The following is a 27001-nucleotide window of genomic DNA, read 5'->3' as shown; positions in this document are numbered from 1 at the left end:
GATATACAGGCTAGGTACCACAGATATACAGGCTTAGTACCACAGATATACAGGCTAGGTACCACAGATATACAGGCTAGGTACCACAGATATACAGGCTAGGTACCACAGATATACAGGCTTAGTACCACAGCTATATAGGGCTAGGTACCACAGATATACAGGGCTAGGTACCACAGATATACAGGGCTAGGTACCACAGATATATAGGCTCGGTACCACAGATATATAGGCTAGGTACCACAGATATACAGGCTATGTACCACAGATATACTAGGTAAGTACACCCTGTGAATGACTCCGCATGGAAACAGTGTGACTGGGCTACCATCGTCACCAAGCTAGCCCATCTGACCAGGATCTTGTTGCCACCGCCACGTTCCGCCAGAGATTCTCACAACACTACAAACAAAAGGAGCATGGAGGCAATGAGGGAGACAATCACATGCTGAGCCCTGGTTAAACTAAATTCACCGTCTGCTAGATGGGTAGAGTCAATGGGCTGATTGCTCGTCTACTGGCCTGACTGGCTCAAAAGAATCTGTGTTGTGGGCTGGGGATAGGAGAAATAGAATGTAATGGGTCAAGATAATCAGTGTTCTGGGCTGGGGAGGCTAAGCTAGATCAGGGGAGATACAATCCTGTAGGTTTTAACTCCAACCCTGTTCCTGGAGAGATACCCTCCTGTAGGTTTTAACTCCAACCCTGTTCCCGGAGAGAAACCCTCCGGGAAGGTTAAAACTCCAACCCTGTTCCTGGAGAGATACCCTCCTGGAGGTTTTAACTCCAACCCTGTTCCTGGAGAGAAACCCTCCTGTAGGTTTTAACTCCAACCCTGTTCCTGGAGAGAAACCCTCCTGTAGGTTTCAACTCCAACCCTGTTCCTGGAGATCAACCCTCCTGTAGGTTTTAACTCCAGCACTGTTCCTGGAGAGCTACCCGCCTGTAGGTTTTAACTCCAACCCTGTTCCTGGAGATCGACCCTCCTGTAGGTTTTAACTCCAACCCTGTTCCTGGAGAGATACCCTCCTGTAGGTTTTTGCTCCAACCCCAGTTGTAACTAACCTGATTAATTTTATCCACCAGCTAATTATTACAATCAGGTGTGCTAGATTAGGTTTGTAGTGAACCCAATCAGGTGTGCTAGATTAGGTTTGGAGTGAACCCAATCAGGTGTGCTAGATTAGGTTTGGAGTGAACCCAATCAGGTGTGCTAGATTAGGTTTGGTGTGAACCCAATCAGGTGTGCTAGTTTAGGTTTGGAGTGAACCCAATCAGGTGTGCTAGTTTAGGTTTGGAGTGAACCCAATCAGGTGTGCTAGATTAGGTTTGGTGTGAACCCAATCAGGTGTGCTAGTTTAGGTTTGGAGTGAACCCAATCAGGTGTGCTAGTTTAGGTTTGGAGTGAACCCAATCAGGTGTGCTAGATTAGGTTTGGAGTGAACCCAATCAGGTGTGCTAGTTTAGGTTTGGAGTGAACCCAATCAGGTGTGCTAGTTTAGGTTTGGAGTGAACCCAATCAGGTGTGCTAGTTTAGGTTTGGAGTGAACCCAATCAGGTGTGCTAGTTTAGGTTTGGAGTGAACCCAATCAGGTGTGCTAGATTAGGTTTGGAGTGAACCCAATCAGGTGTGCTAGTTTAGGTTTGGAGTGAACCCAATCAGGTGTGCTAGTTTAGGTTTGGAGTGAACCCAATCAGGTGTGCTAGTTTAGGTTTGGAGTGAACCCAATCAGGTGTGCTAGTTTAGGTTTGGAGTGAACCCAATCAGGTGTGCTAGATTAGGTTTGGAGTGAACCCAATCAGGTGTGCTAGATTAGGTTTGGAGTGAACCCAATCAGGTGTGCTAGTTTAGGTTTGGAGTGAACCCAATCAGGTGTGCTAGATTAGGTTTGTGGTGAACCCAATCAGGTGTGTTAGATTAGGTTTGTAGTAAACCCAATCAGGCCCCGAGGACTGGAGTTGTCTCTTTTGCCCCAGCCAACACAACCGACTCCTATAATCAACTAATCATGAGATTCAGTTTAGAACGTAATATCTTTAAAATCAGCTATGTTTGCTAGGGATGGGGGAAAAGTGGGACACGACCAGAGGACTGGAGTTGCCCATCCCCGGGCTTGATAGAATGGAATGGGTGAGAACAATGAGGCTAAGAAAAGGTTTGTTGAGCGGAACACTCAGACATGATTTGAGTGGAGTGAACCATCTCTTGAAGGAGTATTTCACCCCACTGTAACTCCATCGCTGTCTTGTCCTGACTGGCCTATAAACATGTAGCCTGTAGCAGCCTGTTGACCTATAAACCTGTAGCAGCCTGTGGGCCTATAAACCTGTAGCAGCCTGTGGGCCTATAAACCTGTAGCAGCCTGTGGGCCTATAAACCTGTAGCAGCCTGTGGGCCTATAAACCTGTAGCAGCCTGTGGGCCTATAAACCTGTAGCAGCCTGTGGGCCTATAAACCTGTAGCAGCCTGTGGGCCTATAAACCTGTAGCAGCCTGTGGGCCTATAAACCTGTAGCAGCCTGTGGGCCTATAAACCTGTAGCAGCCTGTGGGCCTATAAACCTGTAGCAGCCTGTGGGCCTATAAACCTGTGGCAGCCTGTGGGCCTATAAACCTGTAGCAGCCTGTGGGCCTATAAACCTGTAGCAGCCTGTGGGCCTATAAACCTGTAGCAGCCTGTTGGCCTATAAACCTGTAGCAGCCTGTTGGCCTATAAACCTGTAGCAGCCTGTTGGCCTATAAACCTGTAGCAGCATGTAGGCCTATAAACCTGTAGCAGCCTGTTGGCCTACCAATCAGGACTGTAGAACTACCACTCAAGTATCGATGCAGCCTACTGACTAGTTCGGTTCTCGATCTGTTTGTTTTGAACCGTCTGGTCAAGAGTTGGAATCAGCTGGGACCAGAGTGAGAATCAGCTGGGACCAGAGTGAGAATCAGCTGGGACCAGAGTGAGAATCAGCTGAGACCAGAGTGAAAATCAGCTGGGACCAGAGTGAGAATCAGCTGGGACCAGAGTGAGAATCAGCTGGGACCAGAGTGAGAATCAGCTGGGACCAGAGTGAGAATCAGCTGGGACCAGAGTGAGAATCAGCTGGGACCAGAGTGAGAATCAGCTGGGACCAGAGTGAGAATCAGCTGGGACCAGAGTGAGAATCAGCTGGGACCAGAGTGAGAATCAGCTGGGACCAGAGTGAGAATCAGCTGGGACCAGAGTGAGAATCAGCTGGGACCAGAGTGAAAATCAGCTGGGACCAGAGTGAGAATCAGCTGGGACCAGAGTGAGAATCAGCTGGGACCAGAGTGAGAATCAGCTGGGACCAGAGTGAGAATCAGCTGGGACCAGAGTGAGAATCAGCTGGGACAAGAGTGAGAATCAGCTGGGACCAGAGTGAGAACCAGTTGGGACCAGAGTGAGAACCAGTTGGGACCAGAGTGAGAACCAGCTGGGACCAGAGTGAGAATCAGCTGGGACCAGAGTGAGAATCAGCTGGGACCAGAGTGACAATCAGCTGGGACCAGAGTGAGAATCAGCTGGGGCCAGAGTGAGAATCAGCTGGGGCCAGAGTGAGAATCAGCTGGGACCAGAGTGAGAATCAGCTGGGACCAGAGTGAGAATCAGCTGGGACCAGAGTGAGAATCAGCTGGGACCAGAGTGAGAATCAGCTGGGACCAGAGTGAGAATCAGCTGGGACCAGAGTGAGAACCAGAGTGAGAATCAGCTGGGACCAGAGTGAGAATCAGCTGGGACCAGAGTGAGAATCAGCTGGGACCAGAGTGAGAATCAGCTGGGACCAGAGTTAGAATCAGCTGGGACCAGAGTTAGAATCAGCTGGGACCAGAGAGAATCAGCTGGGACCAGAGTGAGAATCCGCTGGGACCAGAGTGAGAATCCGCTGGGACCAGAGTGAGAACCAGAGTGAGAATCAGCTGGGACCAGAGTGAGAATCAGCTGGGACCAGAGTGAGAACCAGAGTGAGAATCAGCTGGGACCAGAGTGAGAATCAGCTGGGACCAGAGTGAAAATCAGCTGGGACCAGAGTGAAAATCAGCTGGGACCAGAGTGAGAATCAGCTGGGACCAGAGTGAGAATCAGCTGGGACCAGAGTGAGAATCAGCTGGGACCAGAGTTAGAATCAGCTGGGACCAGAGTGAGAATCACCTGGGACCAGAGTGAGAATCAGCTGGGACCAGAGTGAGAATCCGCTGGGACCAGAGTGAGAATCCGCTGGGACCAGAGTGAGAATCCGCTGGGACCAGAGTGAGAATCCGCTGGGACCAGAGTGAGAATCAGAGTTAGAATCAGCTGGGACCAGAGTGAGAATCAGCTGGGACCAGAGTGAGAATCAGTTGGGACCAGAGTGAGAATCAGCTGGGACCAGAGTGAGAATCAGCTGGGACCAGAGTGAGAATCAGCTGGGACCAGAGTGAGAATCAGCTGGGACCAGAGTGAGAATCAGCTGGGACCAGAGTGAGAATCAGCTGGGACCAGAGTGAGAATCAGCTGGGACCAGAGTGAGAATCAGCTGGGACCAGAGTGAGAATCAGCTGGGACCAGAGTGAGAATCAGCTGGGACCAGAGTTAGAATCAGCTGGGACCAGAGTGAGAACCAGAGTGAGAATCACCTGGGACCAGAGTGAGAATCACCTGGGACCAGAGTGAGAATCACCTGGGACCAGAGTGAGAATCACCTGGGACCAGAGTGAGAATCACCTGGGACCAGAGTGAGAATCACCTGGGACCAGAGTGAGAATCACCTGGGACCAGAGTGAGAATCACCTGGGACCAGAGTGAGAATCACCTGGGACCAGAGTGAGAATCACCTGGGACCAGAGTGAGAATCACCTGGGACCAGAGTGAGAACCAGAGTGAGAATCAGCTGGGACCAGAGTGAGAATCAGCTGGGACCAGAGTGAGAATCAGCTGGGACCAGAGTGAGAATCAGCTGGGACCAGAGTTAGAATCAGAGTGAGAAATGTGTAGGGCTGGCACAGTTACCGTACGGTTATCATCAGCCTAGAAATGTGTAGGGCTAGCACAGTTACCGTACGGTTATCATCAGCCTAGAAATGTGTAGGGCTGGCACAGTTACCGTACGGTTATCATCAGCCTAGAAATGTGTAGGGCTGGCACAGTTACCGTACGGTTATCATCAGCCTAGAAATGTGTAGGGCTGGCACAGTTACCGTACGGTTATCATCAGCCTAGAAATGTGTAGGGCTGGCACAGTTACCATCAGCCTAAAAATGTGTAGGGCTGGCACAGTTACCGTACGGTTATCATCAGCCTAGAAATGTGTAGGGCTGGCACAGTTACCGTACGGTTATCATCAGCCTAGAAATGTGTAGGGCTGGCACAGTTACCGTACGGTTATCATCAGCCTAGAAATGTGTAGGGCTGGCACAGTTACCGTACGGTTATCTTCAGCCTAGAAATGTGTAGGGCTGGCACAGTTACCGTACGGTTATCATCAGCCTAGAAATGTGTAGGGCTGGCACAGTTACCATAAGCCTAGAAATGTGTAGGGCTGGCACAGTTACCGTACGGTTATCATCAGCCTAGAAATGTGTAGGGCTGGCACAGATACCATCAGCCTAGAAATGTGTAGGGCTGGCACAGTTACCGTACGGTTATCATCAGCCTAGAAATGTGTAGGGCTGGCACAGTTACCGTACGGTTATCATCAGCCTAGAAATGTGTAGGGCTGGCACAGTTACCGTACGGTTATCATCAGCCTAGAAATGTGTAGGGCTGGCACAGTTACCGTACGGTTATCATCAGCCTAGAAATGTGTAGGGCTGGCACAGTTACCGTACGGTTATCATCAGCCTAGAAATGTGTAGGGCTGGCACAGTTACCGTACGGTTATCATCAGCCTAGAAATGTGTAGGGCTGGCACAGTTACCGTACGGTTATCATCAGCCTAGAAATGTGTAGGGCTGGCACAGTTACCGTACGGTTTTCATCAGCCTAGACATGTGTAGGGCTGGCACAGTTACCGTACGGTTACCATCAGCCTAGAAATGTGTAGGGCTGGCACAGTTACCGTACGGTTATCATCAGCCTAGAAATGTGTAGGGCTGGCACAGTTACCGTACGGTTATCATCAGCCTAGAAATGTGTAGGGCTGGCACAGTTACCGTACGGTTATCATCAGCCTAGAAATGTGTAGGGCTGGCACAGTTACCGTACGGTTATCATCAGCCTAGACATGTGTAGGGCTGGCACAGTTACCGTACGGTTATCATCAGCCTAGACATGTGTAGGGCTGGCACAGTTACCGTACGGTTATCATCAGCCTAGAAATGTGTAGGGCTGGCACAGTTACCGTACGGTTATCATCAGCCTAGACATGTGTAGGGCTGGCACAGTTACCGTACGGTTATCATCAGCCTAGACATGTGTAGGGCTGGCACAGTTACCGTACGGTTATCATCAGCCTAGAAATGTGTAGGGCTGGCACAGTTACCGTACGGTTATCATCAGCCTAGACATGTGTAGGGCTGGCACAGTTACCGTACGGTTATCATCAGCCTAGACATGTGTAGGGCTGGCACAGTTACCGTACGGTTATCATCAGCCTAGACATGTGTAGGGCTGGCACAGTTACCGTACGGTTATCATCAGCCTAGACATGTGTAGGGCTGGCACAGTTACCGTACGGTTATCATCAGCCTAGACATGTGTAGGGCTGGCACAGTTACCGTACGGTTATCATCAGCCTAGACATGTGTAGGGCTGGCACAGTTACCGTACGGTTATCATCAGCCTAGAAATGTGTAGGGCTGACACAGTTACCATCAGCCTAGAAATGTGTAGGGCTGGCACAGTTACCGTACGGTTATCATCAGCCTAGAAATGTGTAGGGCTGGCACAGTTACCGTACGGTTATCATCAGCCTAGAAATGTGTAGGGCTGGCACAGTTACCGTACGGTTATCATCAGCCTAGAAATGTGTAGGGCTGGCACAGTTACCGTACGGTTATCATCAGCCTAGACATGTGTAGGGCTGGCACAGTTACCGTACGGTTATCATCAGCCTAGACATGTGTAGGGCTGGCACAGTTACCGTACGGTTATCATCAGCCTAGAAATGTGTAGGGCTGGCACAGTTACCGTACGGTTATCATCAGCCTAGACATGTGTAGGGCTGGCACAGTTACCGTACGGTTATCATCAGCCTAGACATGTGTAGGGCTGGCACAGTTACCGTACGGTTATCATCAGCCTAGACATGTGTAGGGCTGGCACAGTTACCGTACGGTTATAGAGGAAGACCATGAAAATAAAAGAACCATCAGAACAGTTTACAATGACTTTTTTTTCTTCACGAACAGCTGACTGAAAGCCGTGTCCTCAGAGCACGCGCAGACCAGCTGGCTGGTGTGTTTACGGACATATTAATTCGCTCCCTATCCCAGTCTGCTGTCCCCACCTGCTTCAAGATGGCCACCATTGTTTCTGTACCCAAGAAGGCAATGATAACTGAACTAAATGGCGCCGGAGAACAAGACTGACGTTTTACGTATTCTTAACCAATTGTTTTTTGTTTGTTTCTTTGCATTGTTTAACTTATTTTTTAACTTATTGTGTACATAATGTTGCTGCTACCGTCCCTTATGACCGAAAATAACTTCTGGACATCAGGACAGCGATTACTCACCACGGACTGGCAGAATCCTTTTTTTCCTTTAATAACCTCTTAGCGCTAGGGGTCAGAATCTTTTTTTTTTTTTTTTTTTTTTTAAATAACGTTCCCAAGGTAAACGGACATTTTCTCTGGCCCAGATCGTAGAATATGCATATAATTTACAGATTAGGATATAAAACACTCCAAAGTTTCCAAAACTGTCTAAATATTATCTGTGAGTATAACAATACTTATTCTGCAGGCGAAAACCTTAGAAAATCTAACCCGGAAGTGATATATATATATTTTTTAATCTGTGTTTCCTGGACCGTCTATCCTCCATTTAAAGGGGTATCAACCAGATTCCTTTTCCAGTGGCTTCCTCAGGCTGTGACCAGGCTTTAGACATAGTTTCAGGCTTTTATTTTGAAAAATTAGCGAGATGTTTCAAAAGTAGTCAGGTGTCCTCTGAATAATTCCTGCGCGTGAGACAGGGGCGCCCCATTTTCCTTTTCTCTCTTAAAGAATAGGTTATGGTCCGGTTGAAATATTATCGATTATGTTTGTTAAAAAACCTGAGGATTGATTATAAAAAACATTTGACATGTTTCTACGACCATTACCGATACTTTTTGGAATTTGTCGAACGGAACGAGGCTGTAATTTTCTCAACATAACGCGCAACCCAAATGGCGTTTTTTTGTGATAAAAGTAATATTTATCGAACAAAAATAACATTTGTTGAGTAACTGGGAGTCTCGTGAGTGCAAACATCTGAAGATTATCAAAGGTAAGCGATTAATTTTATTGCTTTTCTGACTTTCGTGACCATGCTAATTTGGGGCTAGCTGTTGTAGCATTGATTGATACACTCACAAAAGCTTAAATTTCTTTAGCTGTAAAGCATATTTTCAAAATCTGACACGGTAGGTGGATTAACAACAAGCTAAGCTGTGTTTTGGTATATTTCACTTGTGATTGCATGATTATAAATATTTGTAGTAATATTTATGCATTTGGCGCCCTGCAATTCTAGCGGTTGTTTAGGAAAGTGATCCTGTAAAAGGGATCCGTAGCGCAGAGAAGTTTTAACGAATCAAACGAGCCCGACATGAATTACATACTGCTTTCTCGGGAACAGGCCCAGATCCCCGTGATTTGCGTGAAGAGAAGAGGGAGAAAAAGGGGCCAAAGGGCAGGCTGCCTTCTAAAAATTTGTAGGCGATCGGATAAACCCCCACTTCCTTCCATTCTGCTAGCAAACGTGCTATCTTCGGAAATTAAAATCAGCGACCTACGAGAAAGATTACACTACCAACGGGACATTCAAAACTGTAATCTCTTATGCTTCACGGAGTCGTGGCTGAACGACGACACTATCAACATACAGCTGGCTGGTTATACGCTGCACCGGCCGGATAGCACAGCAGCGTCTGGTAAGACAAGGGGTGGCTGGTTATACGCTGCACCATCAGGCTGTGACACTATCAACATACAGCTGGCTGGTTATACGCTGCACCGGCCGGATAGCACAGCAGCGTCTGGTAAGACAAGGGGCGGCGGACTATGTATTTTTGTAAATAACAGCTGGTTCACGATATCTAAGGAAGTCTCGAGGTTTTGCTTACCTGAGGTAGAGTATCTCATGATAAGGTGTAGACCACACTATCTACCTAGAGAGTTTATCTGTATTTTTCATAGCTGTCTACATACCACCACAGACTGAGGCTGGCACTGAGACCGCACTGAATGAGCTGTATTCCTCTATAAGCAAACAGGAAAACGCTCACCCAGGCGGCGCTCCTAGTAGCTGGGCACGTCAATGCAGGGAAACTTAAATACGTTTTACCAAATTTCTATCAGCACGTTAAATGTGCAACCAGAAGGGGGAGAAAAAAAACAAAAAAAACTCTGGACCACCTTTACTCCACACACAGAGACACATACAAAGCTCTCCCTCGCCCTGTATTTGGCAAATCTGACTATAACAATATCCTCCTGATTCCTGCTTATAAACAAACATTTAAGCAGGAAGCACCAGTGACTCGATCAATAAAAAAAGTGGTCAGATGAAGCAGATGCTAAGCTACAGGAATGTTTTGCTAGCACAGCTGGAATATGTTCTGGGATTCCTCCGATGGCATTGAGGAGTACACCACTTCAGTCATTGGCTAAGAAGTGCATTGACGATGTCATCCCCACAGTGACCGTACGTACATACCCCAGCCAAAAGCAATGGACTACAGGCAACATCCGCACTGAGCTAAAGGCTAGAGATGCCGAGCAGGACTCTGAGCAGGACTCTAACCCGGAAGCTTATAAGAAATCCCGCTATGCCCTCCAACGAATCATCAAACAGGCAAAGCTTCAATACAGGACTAAGATCGAATCGTACTACACCGGCTTTGAAGCTTGTCGGATGTGGCGGGGCTTGTAAACCATCACAGACTACAAAGGGAAGCACAGCTTAGAGCTGCCCAGAGACACGAGCCTACCAGACAGCTAAACTACTTCTATGCTCGCCTCGAGGCAAGTAACACTGAAACATGCATGAGAGCACCAGCTGTTCCGGAAAACTGTGTGATTACGCTCTCCACAGCCGATAGTGGACTTGAGTAGTGGACTTGATTACCAACAACGATGACGAGACTCGGAGTGTGGTGTCTGGAAAAAAGACTTCTCACTCAACGTCAACAAAACAAAGGAGATGATTTTGGGCTTCAGGAAACAGCAGAGGGAGCACCCCAAAAAAATCATCAAGGACATCAACCACCCGAGCCACTGCCTGTTCACCCCGCTGTCATCCAAAAGGCGAGGTCAGTACAGGTGCATCAAAGCTGGGACCGAGAGACTTAAAAACAGCTTCTATCAAGGCCATCAGACTGCTAAACAGCTATCACTAACTCAGAGAGGCTGCTGCCTACATAGACTCCTATCACTGGCCACTTTAATAATGTTAACATATCTTACATTACTCATCTCATATGTATATACTGTACCTTATACTGAACCATGCCTATGCCGCTCATCCATATTTATATGTACATATTCTTATTCCTCCCTTTAGATTTGTGTATTCGGTCGTTGTTGGGGAATTATTAGATTACTTGTTAGATATTACTGCACTGTTGGAACTAGAAGCACAAGCATTTCACTACACTCGCATTAACATCGGCTAACCATGTGAATGTGACCAATACAATTTGATTTGATTTGAATTTGAAGACGGTACAGCCGGGCAATGGTGCGGTTGAGTCCATTTCCGTGGTAACACGGACTCTTAACATGATGGAGCTTTGTTGCTCCTTGCTGAAACAAGCAAGGTCTTGTAGCAAACTAATCTTCAGTTGCCTAGGCAACACCCCCCACAATGCAACAGCAGTAAACATAGAAATAGAATGAATAGAACAGGATAGGAACCTCTAAGACTGTAAATGTGGCTTGTAAACGCATGGGTCCACTCACAATGGGTGCTTGGTATTGTGATGCAATCATTTCCATGGTAATGTAGAATGTTCATTCAAATGATGTTAAGTGATGTGAAACATGCAATGGAATGGAATGTTTTGTAATGTCAGTTAAGTTGAATAAACAAACGACAGCACATTGATGGGTACACTTCCTGCTTTTACTTCCTGCTTTACTTCTATTGGTACACTCGCAATAGCCACCAGTCAACCCATTATGCCATCATTGACTGGAATGGCGATGCCGTTCTATTCATTCTATGGCAGCACATGCGGTCAAAACACGTTTTTGTTAAAAAAAAATGTATTGTTGTTTGCTATTAAAACAGTTATTTGACTGGCCAATTACCATCATCCAATATTCCATGACCGTCAGAGCCCTAGAAATGTGTCTTCAATCTTGGAATTCTCAGCCAGCCAACTCATAATTTCAACTATGACATGTTGTCAAACAGTCTAATGGATCTGTGCACATCATGAAATGTTATTGAATGGGTTCACTTGCTGAGAGGCTATTGTCTCCAGGGTTGGATTCAATTCCGTTACAATTCAGAAAGTAAACCAAATTCCATAACAAAATGTTCCACAATGAAAAGCATGGCAGAGAATTAGAATTGGAATTTCAGCTCCTGAATTTAATTTAAATTGACCCCAACCCTGATTGTCCCTCTACTGGCACCTGCTAGCTGCTAAATTGATGTACCTATATTTCACTGAGTGTACAAAACATTAAGAACACCTTCCTAATATTGAGTTTCACCCCCTCTTTGTCACTCAGAACAGACTCAATTACTTTGGGGCATGGACTCTACGAGGTGTTGAAAGCGTTCCACAGGGATGCTGGCCCATGTTGACTCCAATGCTTCCCACAGTTGTGTCCAGTTGACTGGATGTCTTTGGGTGGTGGACCATTCTGAATACACAGGAAACTATTCAGCGTGAAAAACCCAGCAGCGTTGCAGTTCTTGACACAAACCGGTGCGCCTGGCACCTACTACCATACCCCGTTCAAATCTTAAAATCTTTTGTCTTGCCCTCTGAAAGGCACACACATATACAGTTCCTCTTTAGCCCGTCTCCTCCCCTTCATCTACTCTGATTGAAGTGGATTTAACAGGTGACATTAATAAGGGATTATAGCTTTCAACTGGATTCAACTGGTCAGTCCATGTCATGGAAAGAGCAGGTGTTCCTAATGTTTTGTACACTCAGTCTATAACAGGCTAATATCCCGGAAGTAATGAACGTCACTCACTATGCACTAATAATCAGGATTGAGTAGGTTACTTTCTAAATGTAATCCATTAGTCACATACCCTTTTTAACATGACCTACCTAGCACCTGTCAGCCAGCTGGAACAGCAATAACGATCTGATTAGGTCATGTTTATATATGACCAAGCAAACTGACTGATATTACCTAACACCTGGTTTCAAAAGTGTTTGAAATCATTTCCAATGCTCTAGCTGTGCTTGAAGAAAGAAAAAAAGGGAGGGTCTTAAACTTGTACCAATAAAACACTCGCTTTCTGTTGCAAAACGTTTTTTTCTCTGTTGCATCATAATGAATAAGGCCCATCTTCACAGCTGCGTCTTCCTACACAATGGAGAATGGAGCCCCAGTAAACAAGCGTTGCCGGCAGCAACAGGACAGCAGTGAGAGGAAACATTGAGAGCTGTTTTCTAACAGAGGTCTGGTCTGATATGATCCTCACAGCAGACCTCAAATGTTATTGATTTTTTTTTTTTAAGTTGAACATTAGCCCGTAAATAACTGTTTCGCAGTCACAGATAAAAAAGGGGTTGGAAGCTTGTATTTTAACAAGATGTTATCTCGAACTTGTCCGATTAAGAAAGAGGAAAAGACCCTACAGCCCCATCGAACTTTCCTGAAAACAAGTAGAACATTGCTAGCTCCCTCTCAGCCATAAGGATGGACGTCTGTATGTATTTTACAAGGTGTTATCTCTCATGGTAATAACTAGGGAAGCAACGATTCACAGCGTCGTTCCCAGTTCAAAATGTTAAGATATGAGTGCATCAGTCCGTGGGAAACAACTGATCCAAATGTAGCATTCGTCGGGTCATAAAAATCGATTAATACGGTACGAATTGTCAGTTCACTAACATGTTTAGCTCATATTACTATCTACCTTCTGAAAATACCTCACATTTGACTGATGCGTCCTCTCCTTCAGTGTGGAACTCGGCACCTCTCCTTCGGTGTGGAACTCGGCACCTCTCCTTCGGTGTGGAACTCGGCACCTCTCCTTCGGTGTGGAACTCGGCACCTCTCCTTCGGTGTGGAACTCGGCACCTCTCCTTCGGTGTGGAACTCGGCACCTCTCCTTCGGTGTGGAACTCGGCACCTCTCCTTCGGTGTGGAACTCGGCACCTCTCCTTCGGTGTGGAACTCGGCACCTCTCCTTCGGTGTGGAACTCGGCACCTCTCCTTCGGTGTGGAACTCGGCACCTCTCCTTCGGTGTGGAACTCGGCACCTCTCCTTCGGTGTGGAACTCGGCACCTCTCCTTCGGTGTGGAACTCGGCACCTCTCCTTCGGTGTGGAACTCGGCACCTCTCCTTCGGTGTGGAACTCGGCACCTCTCCTTCGGTGTGGAACTCGGCACCTCTCCTTCGGTGTGGAACTCGGCACCTCTCCTTCGGTGTGGAACTCGGCACCTCTCCTTCGGTGTGGAACTCGGCACCTCTCCTTCGGTGTGGAACTCGGCACCTCTCCTTCGGTGTGGAACTCGGCACCTCTCCTTCGGTGTGGAACTCGGCACCTCTCCTTCGGTGTGGAACTCGGCACCTCTCCTTCGGTGTGGAACTCGGCACCTCTCCTTCGGTGTGGAACTCGGCACCTCTCCTTCGGTGTGGAACTCGGCACCTCTCCTTCGGTGTGGAACTCGGCACCTCTCCTTCGGTGTGGAACTCGGCACCTCTCCTTCGGTGTGGAACTCGGCACCTCTCCTTCGGTGTGGAACTCGGCACCTCTCCTTCGGTGTGGAACTCGGCACCTCTCCTTCGGTGTGGAACTCGGCACCTCTCCTTCGGTGTGGAACTCGGCACCTCTCCTTCGGTGTGGAACTCGGCACCTCTCCTTCGGTGTGGAACTCGGCACCTCTCCTTCGGTGTGGAACTCGGCACCTCTCCTTCGGTGTGGAACTCGGCACCTCTCCTTCGGTGTGGAACTCGGCACCTCTCCTTCGGTGTGGAACTCGGCACCTCTCCTTCGGTGTGGAACTCGGCACCTCTCCTTCGGTGTGGAACTCGGCACCTCTCCTTCGGTGTGGAACTCGGCACCTCTCCTTCGGTGTGGAACTCGGCACCTCTCCTTCGGTGTGGAACTCGGCACCTCTCCTTCGGTGTGGAACTCGGCACCTCTCCTTCGGTGTGGAACTCGGCACCTCTCCTTCGGTGTGGAACTCGGCACCTCTCCTTCGGTGTGGAACTCGGCACCTCTCCTTCGGTGTGGAACTCGGCACCTCTCCTTCGGTGTGGAACTCGGCACCTCTCCTTCGGTGTGGAACTCGGCACCTCTCCTTCGGTGTGGAACTCGGCACCTCTCCTTCGGTGTGGAACTCGGCACCTCTCCTTCGGTGTGGAACTCGGCACCTCTCCTTCGGTGTGGAACTCGGCACCTCTCCTTCGGTGTGGAACTCGGCACCTCTCCTTCGGTGTGGAACTCGGCACCTCTCCTTCGGTGTGGAACTCGGCACCTCTCCTTCGGTGTGGAACTCGGCACCTCTCCTTCGGTGTGGAACTCGGCACCTCTCCTTCGGTGTGGAACTCGGCACCTCTCCTTCGGTGTGGAACTCGGCACCTCTCCTTCGGTGTGGAACTCGGCACCTCTCCTTCGGTGTGGAACTCGGCACCTCTCCTTCGGTGTGGAACTCGGCACCTCTCCGTCAGTGTGGAACTCGGCACCTCTCCGTCAGTGTGGAACTCGGCACCTCTCCGTCAGTGTGGAACTCGGCACCTCTCCGTCAGTGTGGAACTCGGCACCTCTCCGTCAGTGTGGAACTTGGCACCTCTCCGTCAGTGTGGAACTCGGCACCTCTCCTTCAGTGTGGAACTAGGCACCTCTCCTTCAGTGTGGAACTAGGCACGTAACTGACCAGGGTTTCCGTTAGGAAAATGTGGCGCCAGACAACGTGACCGGGAAGATTTAAAATTGACCGGGCATCTCGACAGAACATGTAGAGGATGGTAATGCACCTCAACAGAACATTTAGAGGATGGTAATGCATCTCAACAGAACATTTAGAGGATGGTAATGCATCTCAACAGAACATTTAGAGGATGGTAATGCACCTCAACAGAACATTTAGAGGATGGTAATGCATCCCAACAGAACATTTAGAGGATGGTAATGCATCTCTACAGAACATTTAGAGGATGGTAATGCATCTCAACAGAACATTTAGAGGATGGTAATGCACCTCAACAGAACATTTAGAGGATGGTAATGCACCTCAACAGAACATTTAGAGGATGGTAATGCACCTCAACATACCATTTAGAGGATGGTAATGCACCTCAACATACCATTTAGAGGATGGTAATGCACCTCAACAGAACATTCAGAGGATGGTAATGCATCTCAACAGAACATTTAGAGGATGGTAATGCATCTCAACAGAACATTTAGAGGATGGTAATGCACCTCAACAGAACATTTAGAGGATGGTAATGCACCTCAACAGAACATTTAGAGGATGGTAATGCACCTCAACATACCATTTAGAGGATGGTAATGCACCTCAACAGAACATTCAGAGGATGGTAATGCATCTCAACAGAACATTTAGAGGATGGTAATGCATCTCAACAGAACATTTAGAGGATGGTAATGCACCTCAACAGAACATTCAGAGGATGGTAATGCACCTCAACAGAACATTCAGAGGATGGTAATGCATCTCAACAGAACATTTAGAGGATGGTAATGCATCTCAACAGAACATTTAGAGGATGGTAATGCATCTCAACAGAACATTTAGAGGATGGTAATGCACCTCAACAGAACATGCAACTCATGTAATGAAGAAGCCAATAAAATGTCATTTTCAAACATTTGCCAAAAAACAATTTGCAGGAAAACACCATTGTAACCAGAGCACTTGGTAGTGGTTCCATATGTGAAAGAGATGGAAAGATCTGTTCGATTCTTATGACCAGGATGGGTTGATAATATAACCAGGATGGGTTGATAATATGACCAGGATGGGTTGATAATATGACCAAGATGGGTTGATAATATGACCAGGATGGGTTGATAATATGACCAGGATGGGCTGATAATATGACCAGGATGGGTTGATAATATGACCAGGATTGATCCTTTGGCTTCTGGCCAACCAAAGTTATTATGAAAACCAATAGAACTGGAGAGAAATGTCATAGCGGTGGGTCCAATAGGGAAGTAAATGGTAACCAATAGAACAGGAGAGAAATGGGAAGTAGGGAAGTACATAGAAATAAATGGATTCAAAATAATTCACCAGAAAGCATGATTTAGCCACAGAGGAACCGATAATCATTGGTTGTTGAAAACAATTGCTGTGGATCGTTTCAAATCACAAGCTCGTGGGCTATGCCTATTTGGGCAGCGCGCTTGGCAATTGGCATAGCTTATTATTGAGTTGCAGCGGTCAGTTAGATCGTGTGAAGATCAAGTGTCTAGAGTATCATTTTAACATGTTGAGACAAGAAGGGGAGAGGAGTGTGGCGAAGATATAGGCGAGTCTCTCTACCGCCAATCTTGTGCATTTATTGTTTCATTGTGTGAAACAGGCCAAACAGGCCAGTCTCTCTTCGTTCCTTTTGATAAAAACAATTTTAATATTTCATTACATATATCACTAGTAGTAAATTTACCTTAGTAAATGAGCGCATTAAACTCACAGACTATAGTCCTACTGCTGCATTGGCCTATAGGTTGAGTTCCACGAGTTCCTTCAGCCACCAACGGGTCACGGTGTATTCAACATGTCCATAACAGAGGCTGGGGATCTCGCTTCAGTTACTTTTCCGATTTTTATCATTTTCATTCAAATTTAAATGATTAACCCACTTGACAATGATGGAGAAATTAAAAACATTGTTATTGAAATTAAACTGTTCTCTGAAAATTTGGATATGAAAAAAAAAAATTCACAACTGGCACACAGAACGGTAGAAACGGTCAGAATAAATGGTAATCTTCCCCAAACTTCAAACTCACACACTGCCTATAAAGTCTTTATAAAATTATTGCCTCCACGTTTCCATGGTGGGATTTTGTCTATAGGCTACTTAGAAGCAAGGTAAGACACGCCTCATAATATGAAAACAAACACTTCAGGTTTCAAACAATTAGGTATGTTTTCAAAACGCATTCGACCTCCAGCTCACGTTGTAAAGTGGTGGGTGACACGCTCTGATAGCCTGTTGCCGGCACTTGAATGATGAATGGGAGGCGTTCTTCAATTACCAGTTGAGAAATAAAAATAGTAGCTCTTTTTAAAATGTTGCACGTAATCGCATTTATAATTGTTACGCAATGAACAGGCTTATAAAAGTACATGTTTTACTCCAGCAGCTGAGCAGGAGAAACCCCACTCAAAATAGGCTCTGTATGCTGTGCACCGGTGATAGTTACGTTGGATAAATAAGACACATGATGATTAATGAACATACAAAACAGGCCGATTTTTATTCTGCAAATGAACCTATAGACCAATAAGCACAAAGGTCAAATGTATTTACATAGACTGGCATTTCCATCAATGAATAAAAAGCATTCTTTTTACATTTAGATAATTTTTCTCCCAGTAATTTTGCCCGGCAACAGTTTTATTTATTGGCCTTTCAATTATTATTATTATTATTTTTTTTTTATTGGCCAAAAAAGCTGTCTATTGCCAGCTAACGGAAACCCTGACAAGTCATTATGCATGCCAAACAACCACAGGCAGCCTAGGCAAACTGTGCACTGCTTCACGTGCTGTTGAAGGAGAGGTAACAGCCACCCCCCCCTCAGAGAGGCCCAGTTCATGAGCTCCATGAGAAGCTGTTGAAGGAGAGGTAACAGCCCCCCCACCCTCAGAGAGGCCCAGTCCATGAGCTCCATGAGAAGCTGTTGAAGGAGAGGTAACAGCCCCCCCACCCTCAGAGAGGCCCAGTCCATGAGAAGCTGTTGAAGGAGAGGTAACAGCCCCCCCCCCCCCCCCCCCCCTCAGAGAGGCCCAGTCCATGAGCTCCATGAGAAGCTGTTGGAGAGTTAACAGCCCCCCCACCCTCAGAGAGGCCCAGTCCATGAGCTCCATGAGAAGCTGTTGAAGGAGAGGTAACAGCCCCCCCACCCTCAGAGAGGCCCAGTCCATGAGAAGCTGTTGAAGGAGAGGTAACAGCCCCCCCCCCCCCCCCCTCAGAGAGGCCCAGTCCATGAGCTCCATGAGAAGCTGTTGGAGAGTTAACAGCCCCCCCACCCTCAGAGAGGCCCAGTCCATGAGCTCCATGAGAAGCTATTGAAGGGGAGGTAACAGCCCCCCCCACCCTCAGAGAGGCCCAGTTCATGAGCTCCATGAGAAGCTATTGAAGGGGAGGTAACAGCCCCCCCCACCCTCAGAGAGGCCCAGTCCATGAGCTCCATGAGAAGCTATTGAAGGGGAGTTAACAGCCCCCCCCCCCCCCCCCCCTCAGAGAGGCCCAGTCCATGAGCTCCATGAGAAGCTGTTGGAGAGTTAACAGCCCCCCCCCCCCCCCCCTCAGAGAGGCCCAGTCCATGAGAAGCTGTTGAAGGGGAGGTAACAGCCCCCCCCCCCTCAGAGAGGCCCAGTTCATGAGCTCCATGAGAAGCTGTTGAAGAGTTAACAGCCCCCCCCCCCTCAGAGAGGCCCAGTCCATGAGAAGCTGTTGGAGAGTTAACAGCCCCCCCCCCCCCCCCCCCTCAGAGAGGCCCAGTCCATGAGAAGCTGTTGAAGGGGAGGTAACAGCCCCCCCACCCTCAGAGAGGCCCAGTTCATGAGCTCCATGAGAAGCTGTTGAAGAGTTAACAGCCCCCCCCCCCTCAGAGAGGCCCAGTCCATGAGAAGCTGTTGGAGAGTTAACAGCCCCCCCCCCCCCCCCCCCCCTCAGAGAGGCCCAGTCCATGAGAAGCTGTTGAAGGGGAGGTAACAGCCCCCCCACCCTCAGAGAGGCCCAGTTCATGAGCTCCATGAGAAGCTGTTGAAGGGGAGGTAACAGCCACCCCCCCCTCAGAGAGGCCCAGTCCATGAGCTCCATGAGAAGCTGTTGAAGGGGAGGTAACAGCCCCCCCACCCTCAGAGAGGCCCAGTTCATGAGCTCCATGAGAAGCTGTTGGAGAGGTAACAGCCCCCCCCCCCTCAGAGAGGCCCAGTCCATGAGCTCCATGAGAAGCTGTTGGAGAGGTAACAGCCCCCCCCACCCTCAGAGAGGCCCAGTCCATGAGCTCCATGAGAAGCTGTTGAAGGGGAGGTAACAGCCCCCCCCACCCTCAGAGAGGCCCAGTCCATGAGAAGCTATTGAAGGAGAGGTAACAGCCCCCCCCCCCCCCCACCCTCAGAGAGGCCCAGTCCATGAGAAGCTGTTGAAGGGGAGGTAACAGCCCCCCCCACCCTCAGAGAGGCCCAGTTCATGAGAAGCTGTTGAAGGAGAGGTAACAGCCCCCCCCCCCCCCTCAGAGAGGCCCAGTCCATGAGAAGCTATTGAAGGGGAGGTAACAGCCCCCCCCCCCCCCCCCTCAGAGAGGCCCAGTCCATGAGAAGCTATTGAAGGGGAGGTAACAGCCCCCCCCCCCTCAGAGAGGCCCAGTCCATGAGCTCCATGAGAAGCTATTGAAGGAGAGGTAACAGCCCCCCCCCCCCCCCACCCTCAGAGAGGCCCAGTCCATGAGCTCCATGAGAAGCTATTGAAGGGGAGGTAACAGCCCCCCCCCCTCAGAGAGGCCCAGTCCATGAGCTCCATGAGAAGCTGTTGAAGGAGAGTTAACAGCCCCCCCCCCCCCCCCCTCAGAGAGGCCCAGTCCATGAGAAGCTATTGAAGGGGAGGTAACAGCCCCCCCCACCCTCAGAGAGGCCCAGTCCATGAGAAGCTATTGAAGGGGAGGTAACAGCCCCCCCCCCCTCAGAGAGGCCCAGTCCATGAGAAGCTGTTGGAGAGGTAACAGCCCCCCCCACCCTCAGAGAGGCCAGTCCATGAGCTCCATGAGAAGCTATTGAAGGGGAGGTAACAGCCCCCCCCCCCCCCCCCCTCAGAGAGGCCCAGTCCATGAGCTCCATGAGAAGCTGTTGAAGGGGAGGTAACAGCCCCCCCCACCCTCAGAGAGGCCCAGTCCATGAGCTCCATGAGAAGCTGTTGAAGGGGAGGTAACAGCCCCCCCCCCTCCCCCCCCCTCAGAGAGGCCCCGTCCATGAGAAGCTATTGAAGGAGAGGTAACAGCCCCCCCCCCTCAGAGAGGCCCAGTCCATGAGAAGCTGTTGAAGGGGAGGTAACAGCCCCCCCCCCTCAGAGAGGCCCAGTCCATGAGAAGCTGTTGAAGGGGAGGTAACAGCCCCCCCCCCCCCCCCCCCCCCCCCCTCAGAGAGGCCCAGTCCATGAGAAGCTGTTGAAGGGGAGGTAACAGCCCCCCCCCCCCCCCCCCCTCCCCCCCTCAGAGAGGCCCAGTCCATGAGAAGCTGTTGAAGGGGAGGTAACAGCCCCCCCCCCCCCCCCCCCCCCCTCAGAGAGGCCCAGTCCATGAGAAGCTGTTGAAGGGGAGGTAACAGCCCCCCCCCCCCCCCCCCCCTCAGAGAGGCCCAGTCCATGAGAAGCTGTTGAAGGGGAGGTAACAGCCCCCCCCCCCCCCCCCCTCAGAGAGGCCCAGTCCATGAGAAGCTGTTGAAGGGGAGGTAACAGCCCCCCCCCCCCCCCCCCCCCCTCAGAGAGGCCCAGTCCATGAGCTCCATGAGAAGCTGTTGGAGAGTTAACAGCCCCCCCACCCTCAGAGAGGCCCAGTCCATGAGCTCCATGAGAAGCTGTTGAAGGAGAGGTAACAGCCACCCCCCCCTCAGAGAGGCCCAGTCCATGAGCTCCATGAGAAGCTATTGAAGGAGAGGTAACAGCCACCCCCCCCTCAGAGAGGCCCAGTCCATGAGAAGCTGTTGGAGAGGTAACAGCCCCCCCCACCCTCAGAGAGGCCCAGTCCATGAGCTCCATGAGAAGCTGTTGGAGAGGTAACAGCCCCCCCCACCCTCAGAGAGGCCCAGTCCATGAGAAGCTGTTGAAGGAGAGGTAACAGCCCCCCCCCCCCCCCCCCCCCTCAGAGAGGCCCAGTTCATGAGCTCCATGAGAAGCTGTTGGAGAGTTAACAGCCCCCCACCCTCAGAGAGGCCCAGTCCATGAGCTCCATGAGAAGCTATTGAAGGGGAGGTAACAGCCCCCCCCACCCTCAGAGAGGCCCAGTCCATGAGCTCCATGAGAAGCTGTTGAAGGAGAGGTAACAGCCCCCCCACCCTCAGAGAGGCCCAGTCCATGAGAAGCTGTTGAAGGAGAGGTAACAGCCCCCCCCCCCCCCCCCCCCCCTCAGAGAGGCCCAGTCCATGAGCTCCATGAGAAGCTGTTGGAGAGTTAACAGCCCCCCCACCCTCAGAGAGGCCCAGTCCATGAGCTCCATGAGAAGCTATTGAAGGGGAGGTAACAGCCCCCCCCCCCCCCCCCCCTCAGAGAGGCCCAGTCCATGAGCTCCATGAGAAGCTGTTGAAGGAGAGGTAACAGCCCCCCCCCCCCCCCCCCCCCCTCAGAGAGGCCCAGTCCATGAGCTCCATGAGAAGCTGTTGAAGGAGAGGTAACAGCCCCCCCCACCCTCAGAGAGGCCCAGTTCATGAGCTCCATGAGAAGCTATTGAAGGGGAGGTAACAGCCCCCCCACCCTCAGAGAGGCCCAGTCCATGAGCTCCATGAGAAGCTATTGAAGGGGAGGTAACAGCCCCCCCCCCCCCTCAGAGAGGCCCAGTCCATGAGCTCCATGAGAAGCTGTTGGAGAGTTAACAGCCCCCCCACCCTCAGAGAGGCCCAGTCCATGAGCTCCATGAGAAGCTATTGAAGGGGAGGTAACAGCCCCCCCCACCCTCAGAGAGGCCCAGTCCATGAGCTCCATGAGAAGCTGTTGAAGGGGAGGTAACAGCCCCCCCACCCTCAGAGAGGCCCAGTTCATGAGCTCCATGAGAAGCTATTGAAGGGGAGGTAACAGCCCCCCCCCCCCCCCCCCTCAGAGAGGCCCAGTCCATGAGCTCCATGAGAAGCTGTTGGAGAGTTAACAGCCCCCCCACCCTCAGAGAGGCCCAGTTCATGAGCTCCATGAGAAGCTGTTGGAGAGTTAACAGCCCCCCCACCCTCAGAGAGGCCCAGTCCATGAGCTCCATGAGAAGCTGTTGGAGAGTTAACAGCCCCCCCACCCTCAGAGAGGCCCAGTTCATGAGCTCCATGAGAAGCTGTTGGAGAGTTAACAGCCCCCCCACCCTCAGAGAGGCCCAGTTCATGAGCTCCATGAGAAGCTGTTGGAGAGTTAACAGCCCCCCCACCCTCAGAGAGGCCCAGTTCATGAGCTCCATGAGAAGCTGTTGGAGAGTTAACAGCCCCCCCACCCTCAGAGAGGCCCAGTTCATGAGCTCCATGAGAAGCTGTTGGAGAGTTAACAGCCCCCCCACCCTCAGAGAGGCCCAGTTCATGAGCTCCATGAGAAGCTGTTGAAGGGGAGGTAACAGCCCCCCCCCCCCCCCCCCTCAGAGAGGCCCAGTTCATGAGCTCCATGAGAAGCTATTGAAGGGGAGGTAACAGCCCCCCCCCCCCCCCCCTCAGAGAGGCCCAGTCCATGAGCTCCATGAGAAGCTGTTGAAGGGGAGGTAACAGCCCCCCCCCCCCCCCCCCCTCAGAGAGGCCCAGTTCATGAGCTCCATGAGAAGCTATTGAAGGGGAGGTAACAGCCCCCCCCCCCCCCCCCCCTCAGAGAGGCCCAGTTCATGAGCTCCATGAGAAGCTATTGAAGGGGAGGTAACAGCCCCCCCCCCCCCCCCCTCAGAGAGGCCCAGTTCATGAGCTCCATGAGAAGCTATTGAAGGGGAGGTAACAGCCCCCCCCCCCCCCCCCCCTCAGAGAGGCCCAGTTCATGAGCTCCATGAGAAGCTGTTGAAGGGGAGGTAACAGCCCCCCCACCCTCAGAGAGGCCCAGTTCATGAGCTCCATGAGAAGCTATTGAAGGGGAGGTAACAGCCCCCCCCCCCCCCCCCCCCCTCAGAGAGGCCCAGTCCATGAGCTCCATGAGAAGCTGTTGAAGGGGAGGTAACAGCCCCCCCCCCCTCAGAGAGGCCCAGTCCATGAGCTCCATGAGAAGCTATTGAAGGGGAGGTAACAGCCCCCCCCCCCCCCCCCCCCCCTCAGAGAGGCCCAGTCCATGAGCTCCATGAGAAGCTGTTGAAGGAGAGTTAACAGCCCCCCCCCCCCACCCTCAGAGAGGCCCAGTTCATGAGAAGCAGAGTTGAACTTAGAATTTTTTTTGTTAGAAATGTTGTTTATGCAACAAATGTTAGTGCATTGAATCATATCGCATCAATTCGTTCCTCTAATCAAACTAAATATTTTCAAACTAAAACGTATCGTTCAGGCCTCTACACTGAGCTTTAAAAAATATATTGTTTACATGGAGCCAAGTTGAAAAATGTAGGTGGACAGTGAGAAGAAAGTGAGATATTAAAGCTACCTTCAAAATTATTCGCAATTATCATTTATTTGAAAAACAACAGTTTCCCATCATGATTTGTCGCAGATAAAGTTAGACAAAATAAAAATCCACCCGTCAAACGGATAACATTTGTCGATCTTTAGAAAAGTCATCCTACAGCTGCAATTTCAAAAAAATTTGCAACATTGCTTTTGTCGAATACACCTGGGTCAATGGAAATCTGCCTATTGGCTCGTATTACTTGCATTTGGACAACTTTGTTTTTCTTGTTTGGAGAGTTTTACTCTTTCCTTGTGTACATAGAGAGGGTCAAGACTGTCAATAGATTACCATTGTCAATAGCCGCAGCCATTTCTGATTGTCAATTGATGAGGACTTGGCCTATCTACTTTCCCTAGTTGCCTGCCTGGCTAGTAGAATACTAGCAATTGAAAAATGTTGTTTTAACAGTTTTGAGAGATCGGCGTCATATTCATGATGGCACACGGTGTAGCAAAATGTTTTGATCAAATAAAACAACCGTTTCTTATTGCAACGTTCCTATAGGCCCTTGTCGTTCACCGTTTCAGTCTGTTTTCATCTATTGGATGCCGAATAACTACAACCCAGTAGGATTGACCCAGAGGAACCCAGAGGAACCTTTAAAAAAGTATCAGAACGAGCAATGACAGGGTCCGCAATATATCTATAGCTCTATATAAATAAAATGGTGTGTATCAATAGTATAGACAGTATATGAATAGAAAATGGGTGTACAGCAGTAGTTCTATAGAATGAACCATGACTAGAATACAGTATTATACATATAAAGTGGGTAAAACAGTATGTAAACATTGTTAGTGACCAGTGTTCAATGACTCTATATACATGAGGCAGCAGTCTCTAAAGTGCAAGGTAGAGTACCGGGCTGTAGCCAGCTAGTGATGTCGCTGGAGATAAACAGCTTCTACCATTCTCCATCTGCTAGATGGTAGCAGAGTATGTGAGCGGAGTGGAGAAAGGAGTGGAACATGCTCGATTTGACTTGAGCTTGGAGCGAGTTTCGCCAAAAGGTTGGAGCGTCAGTCTTTTCGCCCGCTCCAATTTCTCTCCAGTAGCGCTCACCTCACGAGCTCAGGGCATGCCCTGACCCAGCATGCATCTGTAGTCTACTTGTGTGCCGCTTTAGCTACTGTCACAGAGTTCACTACATATTTTCATAAGGAAACTGATAAAACACACGGGTGAAAAATCAAGGTGACTTACAAAAGATGAGGACCAAAAGCAAGAGAGGGAGTGCGGTGATGTAGTGTCCACAAGAATCATTGTGGAAGTTGAAAAGACAGGTATCTGAAAGCATGACGGTGTACATAATACATGCACATGCTAACAGAAAGTGTGCTCGCTAAGCGTGTCACAGTAGCAGTATTTATACACAAAAAGTCGTATGTCTTAAAAGTTCCATTCATTTTCATTCTGTTATCTATATACACAATAGGCCATCATTGATTTGGGCCCAATAGGCAAGGCATATTACCTCCATTTTGATAGTTCTTTTACCTAAATTCCTTTAGACCTGCCTACAGAAAAATGTTTTTAAAAGAACTACACGTCCCAGAGTGGCCCAAATGGTGTTTCGCATCCCCAGTGGCTCTGCAGGCGCTGAAAGGGTATTCTCAGCTGCTGGCCTGCTCTCCAGGTACCATCGCATGAGCCTGAAGCCACAGACTCTGGCCAAACTCAATGTTTCTAAAAAATGAATTCAAAAAGGCACTGTAGATGGAGGCTAATAAGACATTTTTTTCATTTAAATTTGTATTTCATTCTAAGTAAGTCACAGCCTACATGTGCAACTTATGGACTACAATGATTTAATACCACTACATGTTTAAATGCTGAGCGCTTAATGTCCCTGCCAGCCTGAAATGGTTCACAATTTATATTTTTGTAAATCAAATCAAATTGTATTTGTCACATACACATGTTTAGCAGATGTTATTGTGGGTGTAGCGAAATGCTTGTAAGCTACAGCCTTGAAATAATATAAATAATACAGCCTAAATAACTAATTTCCGTTCCTTCTTAGTGTCCCTGTCTGTCTCCTGACCTATTTAGAGTGTTTATATGCTGTTGAATATGACATGTAGTTTATATGAAACAATGAGCGCTTCTTACATTCACCTTTTCCTCTTGTTTATGAAAATACTTTTAATTGAAATCATATGGTTTTGTTTCAATATTTCAAAACTAAATATTTCAAAACCAAGTCCAGGTAGTCACAAAAATTGATTGTGTTGGTTAAAATGTGATTTTGATAAATGGAGCGGCAGTCCCCCCACCCCCAAAAAAATGTAAATAATGTAGGGGTGTTGGACAAAACAATGTAATCGGAAAGTGGATTATCTCTAACAATGTAATCGGAGAGTGGATTATCTCTAACAATGCAGAGTATCAAAGGCAATGGTACGTTTTCAAAACGCCGCTTTACCAACGCGTGTTCTGTCTCTGGCCCAATCCACCGGTTTCTGGGACAAATCAGACGCATCTTCACTCTAGAAATCGTCCTGGGAAGGTACTCAGATCCAGAGTCATTGCGGATAATAAACTAATGTCCGTGGGCGTGCCGTAGCAAGGAGTTTGGGTAACCGGGCCGTCTAATATTCAGCCTCTGTATCGGGGAATTGTCTGGACGTTCAAAGGAGCATTGGCTTCAGTAGCTCTGGTCCTGGGTGTTAGTGAAGGAAGACTCAGCATTAAAAAGCCGCTCTAATGCCCTGGACCAGAGCTACAGTTCCTAGGCTACACCTGTTATTGGTTTCACTAGCAAATAGTACTAAATTATAGTAGCCTACTCAGCTATTCTCTCCTTCCTTGGCCTGAGAGAGCATTCCCATAGCATGAGTGACAGCCTGGGTACGGCTTTCCCCTCTCTGTCACTATGGGAACCCTGGCGAAACTGTCATAGAAACTGCAGATTGGGCCTGTGCAATGACGAATAAAACGCATTGTTATCAAATAACATCTATTTTTTATTCATATGCGTCGTAAATAACAGGTGTAGACGAACAGTGAAACGCTTATTTTACGGGCCCTTCCCAACAATGCAGAGGAAGAAAATGTAGAAATAGAGAACTAAAACAAGTAGTTAATAATGAAAGTAATAATAAATACACACCGAGTAACGGTAGCAGCACAAGACGAAA

General features: G+C 49.0%; 1 protein-coding gene across 3 annotated transcripts in view; it reads right to left on the bottom strand.

Moving 5' to 3' along the window:
* LOC129868438 (CSC1-like protein 2) overlaps positions 1-27001 on the bottom strand; it is a 104724-nt gene that overhangs the window by 76892 nt on the left and 831 nt on the right. The gene's annotated exons all lie outside the window — the stretch shown is intronic.

Source organism: Salvelinus fontinalis, chromosome 1 (genome assembly GCF_029448725.1).
Source record: "Salvelinus fontinalis isolate EN_2023a chromosome 1, ASM2944872v1, whole genome shotgun sequence".
NCBI classification, from domain to species: domain Eukaryota; kingdom Metazoa; phylum Chordata; class Actinopteri; order Salmoniformes; family Salmonidae; genus Salvelinus; species Salvelinus fontinalis.
Note: the sequence above shows the minus strand (reverse complement) of the source record. Positions and strands in the feature narration are given on the sequence as shown.